Genomic DNA, 11076 nt, shown 5'->3' on the forward strand with positions numbered 1-11076 from the left:
TAAAAAATATTAAACATATGTTGACTTGTGACAATCCATATTTTAAATATTTATTGATGTGATATTTTTCTGAAATAATATAAATTCTTTTTAAAAAAATTAATAATTCATGTTTGAAAATTATAATTTTATAAGAATTCAACAGAAGTAATTACTTTTTTTTTGTCAATTCAAAAGAAAAAAAAAATTAATTTCTTTTAGCTATAAAAAATTTATTTTAAAAAAATAAAAATAAAATTAATTAAAATTTTTAAATAATTTATTTCAAAATAAGCTAATATGAATCGTAATGCGGTTTTATTGTTAGTCTTTTCATTACCAATTAAGTTGATTAAAAATGATTTTTTTTTTAAGTTCTAAATAAATAAATAACATTTTATTTCAGTTTTTCCCATAATTATCCTTGCCTTAGCATGTGGAAAAGCTCATGTATTCCATGTGTTACGTGAAAAAATTGTTTAGGCAAAATCTAGGTCGGATACTTTTCTTTATTGAGAAAATTTTCTGCTTTAACATATAATCAAATTAAATATGGCTCTCAAAAAATAAATAAATTGGCTACTTATTATAACTTATACGCCAATTGAGAAATTTCAAAATAGATATAAGCATTATATATATATATTTTTTTTGGTACTTTAATTTTTATACCTGGAAGTATAGACTTTACATTCAGTGGTAATTAATATTTGGATGTTGGAAATTAAATCTAAGACTTAAGAGGGATTTCGCTTCAAATCTTTGTCAATCATTTTCTCCCTGGAAAATTCAAATGTTGTTTGAGATTTTTTTTTTTCCCCTGAAAATAAGGTTGTTTGAGATTTGAGTGGTTAGAATTGAAATTGAAAATCAATAGTTTAACCCAGTCATGGCTACAGTTTGGTTCTAATTGGAAACTGAATCGGTCTAATCTATAATCAAAACAAATTTTAAATAATTTAACATAAATCAACTTTATAATTTGATACAATTCTAAGTTAAAATAAAAATTTAACTATTGTATTTAATTAAAACTGAATTAAATTGAAAGGCTATACTATCTAAATTTAGTCCCCTTAAATTGAACCAGAAGTAGCTCAGCCCATGGTCTACACCTACCACTATTAGAAACGGTCCAATTTTCCACACCATTTTAGAAGGCTTGTTTACCCTACATATGCGTCAATTATATATGTATATATATAATTGATATTACATTATATGGGGCTATCAATTTTCACACGGCATTGAATAGTCTTCATTTATCGTCTACTATAAATTCTAATCCAAGTCATTGTTTTATCTTTCAAATTATAATTAATGCCCTCTCTATATAATGAGATAAAAAAAAAAAATCACTAAATGGCATGTAACTATCATTATAATATAATGCGAACACCGCGCTAAAACGGGGAGAATCTATTGTAACTTTTCATTTATGTCATTGTGATGTCAAGTTTTAGCTTTCAAATCGCATAATGCACCCTCTATATAACATACATGAGAGTCAGAGAGAACACTCACTACACTACATTGCATGTAACCATCAATTAACATACCATGTTAAGGAAAAAGGGAGAGGGATGAATTCTCCCTGACTGCCATCTACTTTTAAGTTCTAAATAAGTCATTGTATTATTAAATTTCATCTTTCAAATCACATCTAATATACCCTCAATATAGCATATGTAAGGGAGAAATAAGACACTTACTACAGTGTATGTGACCATTCATTATTATTAAAAAGAGAGAATGAATTGTTTCTGTCTGCCAATTTTATATAAATTTTAATTCAAGTCATTGCAGTGTAAAATTTCACCTTTCCAATTTGATAAAATCTATAAATTGATTATAAAAGCTCAACAGTCTGGTCCATAAAATTCCAAAACTTTCCTTGATCATATTTCTTTAGTCATTCTAATTATTGAGTCTTTGTCTTATAGCATAAAAAACTAGACAATTCATGCCCCACTTCATTTTGAAAAGCAGCAAAAGAAGTTGCATGGAAAGCGAAAATGAAAAGAAAGGAATAAGGATGAACAAGAGTAGTACTGGGGGAAATATGGAGAGTGGTTTCAATAAGGAGGAAGACATGCCTTTAGATGAGAATAGGATATGGGTTGCAAGTTTTGACACGCATCTATTTAAATGCATGGAGAGGTATTTACAGAAGAAAAGTGATTGCTGTAAATATTGATTACACTTTTTTTTAAGACTAGTTTTTTTCTGCAATTGCGTTACACCTATTTATTATACTCCTTCTACAAACTTATTTTATATAATTTTTTTTATATATTTAATTATTTGAATTAAAATATTAATTTTAATATTGTTTTAATTATTTATATAAATAAAAAATAATTACTGTCCTTTGATTTGGTGGCGGAGATAGCAAACGGGTGAGATAAAAAAATATGGGTCATTTTCAATTTTGAGTCGATACATAGATTTTATTCATTTAATTTTTTTTTTGAAATCAAAATTTGCACTGATAAAATCAAAATATAAATGGATAAATTTTGGTTTTGGCCATATATATCATTCAATTGATTTTCAATTTTATTTATTATTCGAGTTGAGTAATGTTTTAGGTAAATTAATTACAAGTTGTGCCGAGTTAGAAATTTCGAATTAAATTACCAATCCAATTATGATTTGATTGAAATTATTTATAAGCTAATTATAAAATAATAAAAAAAAGTCAATTTATGAATTGTGTTAGGAGGAGAAAATATTGAACTTTTTTAAAAAAAAAAGTTACTCATTTAATTTTAAGTGATCAATTTCATATAAAACAGCTTCAAATGGATCATACAAATTAGTCATTAATTTTACGAATTATTGAAATTCAACTATTTAAATTATTTAATTTTTTCTATATATTAACAACAAAATTTAGTTATCATACTAATTTATATAAAAATATATATATATAAATTTAGTAGTATTTTATTTAAACCGAATAATCGACCGAACTAAAATAAAATACTACTAAATAATATATATATTGATTTAGTAATTAATATTAATAATGTGGTTTAAATCATTGATTACCGTTAAATAATGCTGATATAGTAAATATGTGATGCTGACATAATACATAATAAATATGATACTTATTTGACATTTACATAACACTTATATGGTAAATATAAAACATTAACATATCGTCCATATATTGCCATGTCCACATCATGTAATAATAACCAATTTTTTAGACCATATTTGCTCACAATTAAAATGATTTGATCTAACTCTGACTCATATTCATCTCCCTATTCTCCTCAATAGCATCTCTTTTAGTGCTTTTACAACAAATAAATAGTAGCCATTTTAGTGCTTTACAACAAATAATTATGATTATTTATTTATTTATGTTGTTGTAAGTTAGGACGTTTTCCACTTTATCTCAAGTTAATATATGCAATTTCTAAAGTGCGATATTTTTAGTATAATTTATCTAAAGCAATGAAACCAAATCAATAGCCAACTAACTTGAAATTCTGTCGTATGTAAATTTAAATTTTAATATGTAAGGTAATTAATATGGTTAAATTAAAAAATTAATCAAATAAGCAATGATTTAAATTTAGAATTAAAGAATAATGTATTGAATATTTATTTCCTCTTAATTTCTTTCCTTAAATCAAGCCATAAAATAAATAAATAAAAGCACAACATGAGCAGTATTACATTGACGTTGGTATAAGCAGGTAAATGCATCTCATAAAGTAGCCATTAATAGAATTAATATATGGTAGTTGGGCCATTGACTATATATATATATATATACACAATCGATGATATTTCGCTTTTCTTCTGACCCGGCCATGGGTTGGTTTGGCTTGTGAATCAAATCGAATCAATGGTTTTGAGCTTTGAATTAACAGTTACGATGGAGGATTTAAGGGACCAGTTGCAGACTTCCTCCTTAAATTAGAATTGCGACAAACTGAAAAGATTATATTAAATTTATATTTGAGTCTCTTTTTGATTTTACATTAGAAAATAAATAAAATATGTCTAAAAATCTATTATAATTTCATAATATTTAGAGCCAAATCTGTCACGACCCAACCTATGGGCCGGACCGACACTAGAATCTGGGCCGGCATAAAGCCCCCGAGACCCGTAGTAAGCCTTACTGTTCTCAAATCCATAACCAATGGCCAAAAACTTAGGCCTAACATCTAAATAAAATAAAATATTTTTATTCGGGTCAACTCAATCTAATAACCATAAAAAACTGAAGTCAGGGGAGCCCCGCTCAATCCTGATACCATCACTTATAAATTGTTTAAATACCATACAAATCTTCATTTATTAATCTTAAGAATTTAAATTAACACGATTTCTAACAAAGTTCATACTACTACTAACACATGCGGAGTTCTAAATTATAAATTTAGAGAATAATAATAAAATTAAGTAATTATTGATAACATGCGAGAAAAAAAGCAGGTTATTCTGAAAAATGTCTCCTCTTGTAGCTTGAAAAAATAGAGTGAATAGGAGTGAGCGTTCAACTCAGAGAGTAAAATACCAATTTTAACTACAATTTCTATAGCTATTTAAAGCTAATGCATCATAAGGAGTGGAATGCAACATCATTAAAATTTTCATACAAATCACATTATAACAATAAAAAGGCAATTTGGAGCACTCACCCACTCAGCATTGTTCAAACAGTACATATATGGGAGCTGATCCCCTATACAGCTCTCTTGATCCAATCTCTGCTAGCGAGTGTCTCTCAAGCCGGACTTTTGCTTAATAAACCAAATGCAGGGTCCCGACGAGTGTCTCTCAAGCCGTGTTTACCCCGACTTATCCATAAAGGACTGTGTCCCAGCGAGTGTCTCTAAAGCTGTGTCTACCCATCCTGTCCATATCCAATACCATACCACACGCATGCCAACGCACGCACACTGCTCTAAATTACCACAAACAACATCCATGGCACTTCATCAATTATGAATGCAATATAAAACATGCCTAGTGTTTAACTACATAGATACATATTTATAAGTGATGCATGGGCATGCTTGAACATATAATAATATCGAAATTATAATTAAAATTAATATTTTACTCACAGTACACCAGAGACGACGGTAAAGGTTGGGTGAAGGAAGATGGTTGACCCTGATCACCTACGTAATTTTATTGTGAATTTATTAGTGCCAATTCAAATAAAAATAAATTTAAAGAGGCAATCCTAATTTATGCCGAAAATTCGGCAGAGTTTCCCCTATACCTAGGACCTACCCAACCTGCAAAAAGATTCAAATAACACTTCTAAATTCTCAATTTCCACAATCACATCTCATCAACATTATATGGCCCCTCCTGGGCCCTCCAAATCAGACAATAGTCATAAACTTAAAAAATTACATTTTAGTCCCTATAACTGATATTTTGTAAAAATCCACTCAAATAAGCTCTAAAAATTATAAAATTTTTTTCCCACGGTCCTTAATAAAGTTATAAAGCTATCACAAAAGGAATTGTAATTTTCTAATCACCCATGAATATTTTATTTAAGAATATTACTCAATTCCATAAGTTTTCAACAGCTAACATATTCTTAATTCAACCCAATTCAATATTCACATATTTAAACCTCTATTCTCAAGCTTCAACCAATCATATAAAATTTAAATATCATAATCTCAGATAATCTTATATGCCCATATGCTAAAAATCTAACTAAAATCCATCTATATTTTTCAAAAAATATTCTACAATCACTCAAAAATTCAACAAACACCATAGAATATCTCCAAATAATTTTACTTTCATCATATATTTTTCTTAGAATTTTTCTCCAATTTTTCCTGTTTAAGAAACACTGCATTTATACTCCATAAACTGAGAAATAATGAAAATAATCTTACTCGAAGCTTATTTGTGTCTCAAAAATTTCAAAAATTTATGAGAAAGCCTCTGGAAGTTGAATCATCCCCAAAGCTCGTCGGAGCCACCGTCGGAACCACCGCGCACGGTGGCCGGCCGCCGGTAGCCAGCGACATCTGCCGGAACTGGTTACACCAAAATGTTCCTCTCCTCCTCCTGAGTCCATAGGTGGTCTTAGATCGTCGATCCAACGGTCGGATTGTCGGAAATCTCGTCGAAAAGTAAAAAAAAAAAATTGATTTTCTCTCTCCTCGCCGGCGCAGGAAACGGCCACCAAATCCGGCGAGGCTGGTCTCATCTGAAAGAGCTCTCTCTTAAGAGTCCATAGCCGCTGGAATCACTCCAATCGGACGTCGAGATCGCCGGATACGAGCATTCAAAGTTTGGGACCTATTTCTCTCTCTCTCTCTCTCTCTCTCTCTCTCTCTCTCTCTCTCCATTGTTAGCCGGATTCTGGGTTGCTGCCATCACTGGTGACGTCGCCAGTGAGTGTGAAGCCACTTGGGAGGTAGGCGACTGGTCACCGGAGAAGGGAAGAAGAAGAAGAGAGGGGAGAGGAGGAGAGGAGAGAGAAATTGGGAGGGGAGGGGGGCCTCCTCTCGATTTTTGTTTTGAAAAAAAATTTTTATTTTTTCTGACAGTGGAACTGAGTTCCACTGCCACACGAAAAAGTCACATTTTTTTTCTAAGTTGTTACATTCGAAACCATTGTAAATTGTAATCATTTTGAATTGAAATCATTTTCAATTGAAATCGAGCTAACCATAAAGCTGACTGAACCAGTGATTCCACCCGCGCCAAGTCTAATTAGAATTGCTTTGTAACATCACTAAATTTCAAATAATTATTTTATATGTAAATATTTTATTCTAACCTTGGTATTGTGGGCTTCGCGTAGGCACTCTCATTGTGCTGAAATTCGACAGTTGCTAGAGTCTAAGATGCGTCCTAAGCGTCGGAATTGGCATAGGTAAACCCAAACCCTAACTTTTCTTACTTATCTAGTGCCTAATTTCGATTAAAAATTTATAAAATATTCAGGGTAGGTTAGAAAATTATAATTCCTTTTGCATTTGTTTAATAATATTGCTAAGGACTGCGGGGTAAAATCTTAGAATTTTTAAAACTTGCTTAAGTAGTTTTTGCTAAAAAATGGTTTTCGAGGACTAAATTGTAATTTTCTCAGCTTGTGAGTTTTGATTGATTTGGAGGGCCTAGGAGGGGCCATATGTTATTGATGTGTTGTGATTGTGGAAAATTGGGAATTAGAAGTGTTGTTTGAAACCTTTTACAGGTTGGGTAAGTCCTAGGTATATGGAGAACTCTGTCAGATTTTTGGCAAACCCTTAAGGCTGTCTTTTGATTCTGTACAACTTTGTTTCAAGTTGTTTATTAATAAATTTTGAAATATTGTTTGGGTGAGCCGGGACAGCCTTCTTCCTCCGCCCAGCCACCGCAGTAGTTTGTAAAAGTATTGTGAGTAGATATTTATTTTATTTATAATTTCAATATTATTATATCTCTAGCATGCCCATGCATCACTTATACTTATATTTATGTAGTAAATATTAGGCATGCCCTGTTTTCCATTTATAATTGATGATATTACTTTGGTTACTGTGTTTTGATAATCTGGAGCTGTGTGTGTGAGTTGGTGTGTATGTGGAGTATATGGATATGGGTAGGACGGATAGACGTGACTGGAGCTTGACTGGCTGGGACCCGATCCTTATTATGGATAAGTCGGGATAGGCATGGCTTTGAGTTGATCTCGCTGGCCCCTGCATATAGATTATTAAGCGAAAGTCCGATTCAAATTGATCTCGCTAGCAGGTCTTGAATTAAGAGAGCTTGGTAGGGAGATCAACTCCTCATATATGTATGCGTGAATATGAACATGACTTAGGTGTGTGAGTGCTCTAGATTATCTTTGATGTGACCTGACTTGTTTGCATGACTTGTATGAAGATGCATTTCATTTCTAAGGAAGCATTAAAATTAAATAGTTATAGAAATTGCAGGTAAAATAAAACATTTACGCTTTGAGATGAACGCTCACTCTTGTTCACTATTTTTCCAGAATACAGAAGAGTCTTGTTGTAACTGACCTGTTCCCTTCCTCATGGGTCATTTATGTTCGTTTTGTATAATTTATGTAATCGAGGGAAGTTTTAGAATTCCGCATGTGTAAGGGTTATTTAATTTGATTTAGGCTGTAAAAGATTATGTATATTTTCTTTTGAAAATTTATAAACTTCTTATGATGCATGTGATATTGTATGGACTGAGTATATGACTTGGTTGAGGGAGTTGAGTTCCCATTTGATCTTATTGTGAATTATGGATGATTGTAAGGGTGAGTTGAGCTCCCCAAATGATTTTATTTTGTGTTTACTGTTAGAAATAAATTAAATCATTATAGATTACATGATTAGATAATATATGTACCTAGAAATACGCTTGTATCTATGATTTTCTATGAACAATGAAGAACGGAAGCAAAATGGTAGGTTTACAACTTTTAATATTCACAGCCTTCAAATTCTATATGAATTATATCTGATGTTAAATAGGGTTATCAGAATATATATATATATATAGGACTGAGAGTTGAGGCCTCTTTCTTAGTGGGCTTATGGACAACCTGACCCATTACAGGCTTGCCCAATCACATGACTCAATCCATTTAGATATTGTCAATTACTAAACTTATTATTTGATATCATTATTTAATCTGTCAATGAGCCTAACAATTGATTAATACTAATCCACATCCAGATACAAATAAATAATCCAACATTTACAGGTTGGGTGAGTAAAAAACTCCCCGTTGGATGATCCACATTATGGCTGGACTTTGTCCGGTTGTTTCCTTGAAATTGGGCCAAATATGAGTTTATGTTTGAGTTGAAAGATAATTGAGTTTCCTACGGGCTTTGGAAGCCTTATGCCAAGTCCTAATGCCGATCCGACCCATGAGATCGGGCTGTGACATGCTTTCTAGCATCGTCTTTGATCAATACAAAATGAGATTATTTGACTAATAATGCCTTCTTTTTTCTTTAGAAAAAAAGGAAAAGCACCAGCACACTGATTAGATAAGGCAGAGCCTGGGTAAGAAACCCCGCAAATATCATAATACACCTTCTTTAATTTTTATATTATTATTAAAACCGTTCTTAAAAAATATTTTTTAAAACATATTAAAAAATATTTTAAAATTAAATTTAATAAATATTTTTTTTATTTTTAATGGTCTTTAAAATAATATTTTTTTAAAAAAAATAAAAATATTTTTAATCCTTCAAACTTAATTTAAAATGAGCATTACAACACCAAAATGTCGTGAAATATCTACCAATCACTGTGTAATTATGTATATAATATTCGAACCATTATTGTCAGCTCAAAAACTGAATTCTTATATATATTTGAGAGTGCATATAAATAAATAAATAAATATATATATATATATATATATATATATATATATAAAGATTTATTATTAAAAATATTATTTATATTAAAGATTATTTATATTATTAAAATTTAGAAGTTTTAACACAAAGATATAGTTAAAATAAAATTTAGATTTATAGACTGCTAAATAATTAATGTTAATTTATTAATTTTTTAAGTGCATATAATTACTTTTTTTTATTAAATTTAATAATATGTTTATAAATATTTTAACAATTAAATTAGTAAAAGTGAGATTCAGAATGTAAAATTTTCTTATTAATTTTATTATAATAAATTTAATAATTTTTAATAAATTAATAATACTTATAAAATTAATATTATAAAATTACCAAAATTTTAAAGAGGAACTATAATAAGATTTTTTATATAAGTAAAATTATTATTAAAATAATATTAAGTTTTTTTTAAATTATTTTAATGATAATAATATTATAAACTAAATTTATTTACATATTTATTTTTTTCATAAACTTTCATTCTTAAAATATATTAGAAACGGATTAATATTAATTATCAAAAAAGAGACTGTCGTTAATCAAATTATTACCAACAAATTCATGTATATGTCATTAAAGATATTTTTTAATAATATTTTTATAAATAATATAAATAATATAGAATATTTTGTCTGTCACAAATTTACTCTTTATTCATATTTTTATATATATATTATACATTACAAGTATTGAATTTTTTTTAAATTATAAAATTAATATAAAAAGATTGTATCTTAAACTTTAAAATTACATATATATATATAATTAAAATTTAAAAATATTATACGTAAATTGCTGTGTGACATTCCATATTTTATATATCTGTTGATGTAATATTTTTCTAAAATAAAATGGATTCTTTTAAAAAAAAATTATAACAATATGAACCGTAATAAAATCAAATTTGAATTTCAATTCTATAAATAACTCCATCATCATCGTCTTTTATCTTTCTTGTAGGTATTATGGTTTACCTTTACATTATGATTTATTTTTAATAATTATAAAGTTAGACCATAATATATGAAAAATAATGGCTAATATGGCATATTATTTTTAAAAAATTAATTTAATTAAAAAATTATAAAATTTACATGTTTACAAGTATATTTCAATTAAATATAAATATTAACATAAATCCGGGCAAAATAATTAGTAATTTTTTTTTTCAAAGAGGCAAACGAGTAATCTCCTAAACTGGGCTCTATCATTTGGGCCTCATCACCGTAAAGCTCTTATAAGCCCTTTACCTTCCTCTTTTATTGGGTTGTCTTCCGATCAGTGGCGTGCAAATATGAGGTAAAAGATGGGGCATATTAATGTTGTTTACTGATGATTTCGGCAGCTTTCTGATGGGTTTACCTTTATGCTAATAACTTCTCATGTTTTGTCAATGTCTCCTCTTTGATAAACCTAATCCAAGTGATCAGTTTAGTAAAGAGTTGATAATGAAGATGCCAAAATAATATGCACCAGAGAAAAAAGATAACTGAAAAGACAATAAGACCATCAATGCACTGGATAATATAAAGTCTCTCGAAAGGCTTAATATTTCCAGTTGGACGAGTCGAGCACCAAAGACCAAAATCAGAAACATGAGCCTAGACCCATATCCAAAAGAAAATTCTTGCTGCATAATATAATGCATGCAACACAATGCATTAGTTATCCCTTTGACAATAGTTACCCTTTTTCACCAATC

The sequence above is a fragment of the Hevea brasiliensis genome, chromosome 15 (assembly GCF_030052815.1).
Source record: "Hevea brasiliensis isolate MT/VB/25A 57/8 chromosome 15, ASM3005281v1, whole genome shotgun sequence".
Lineage (NCBI taxonomy): Eukaryota > Viridiplantae > Streptophyta > Magnoliopsida > Malpighiales > Euphorbiaceae > Hevea > Hevea brasiliensis.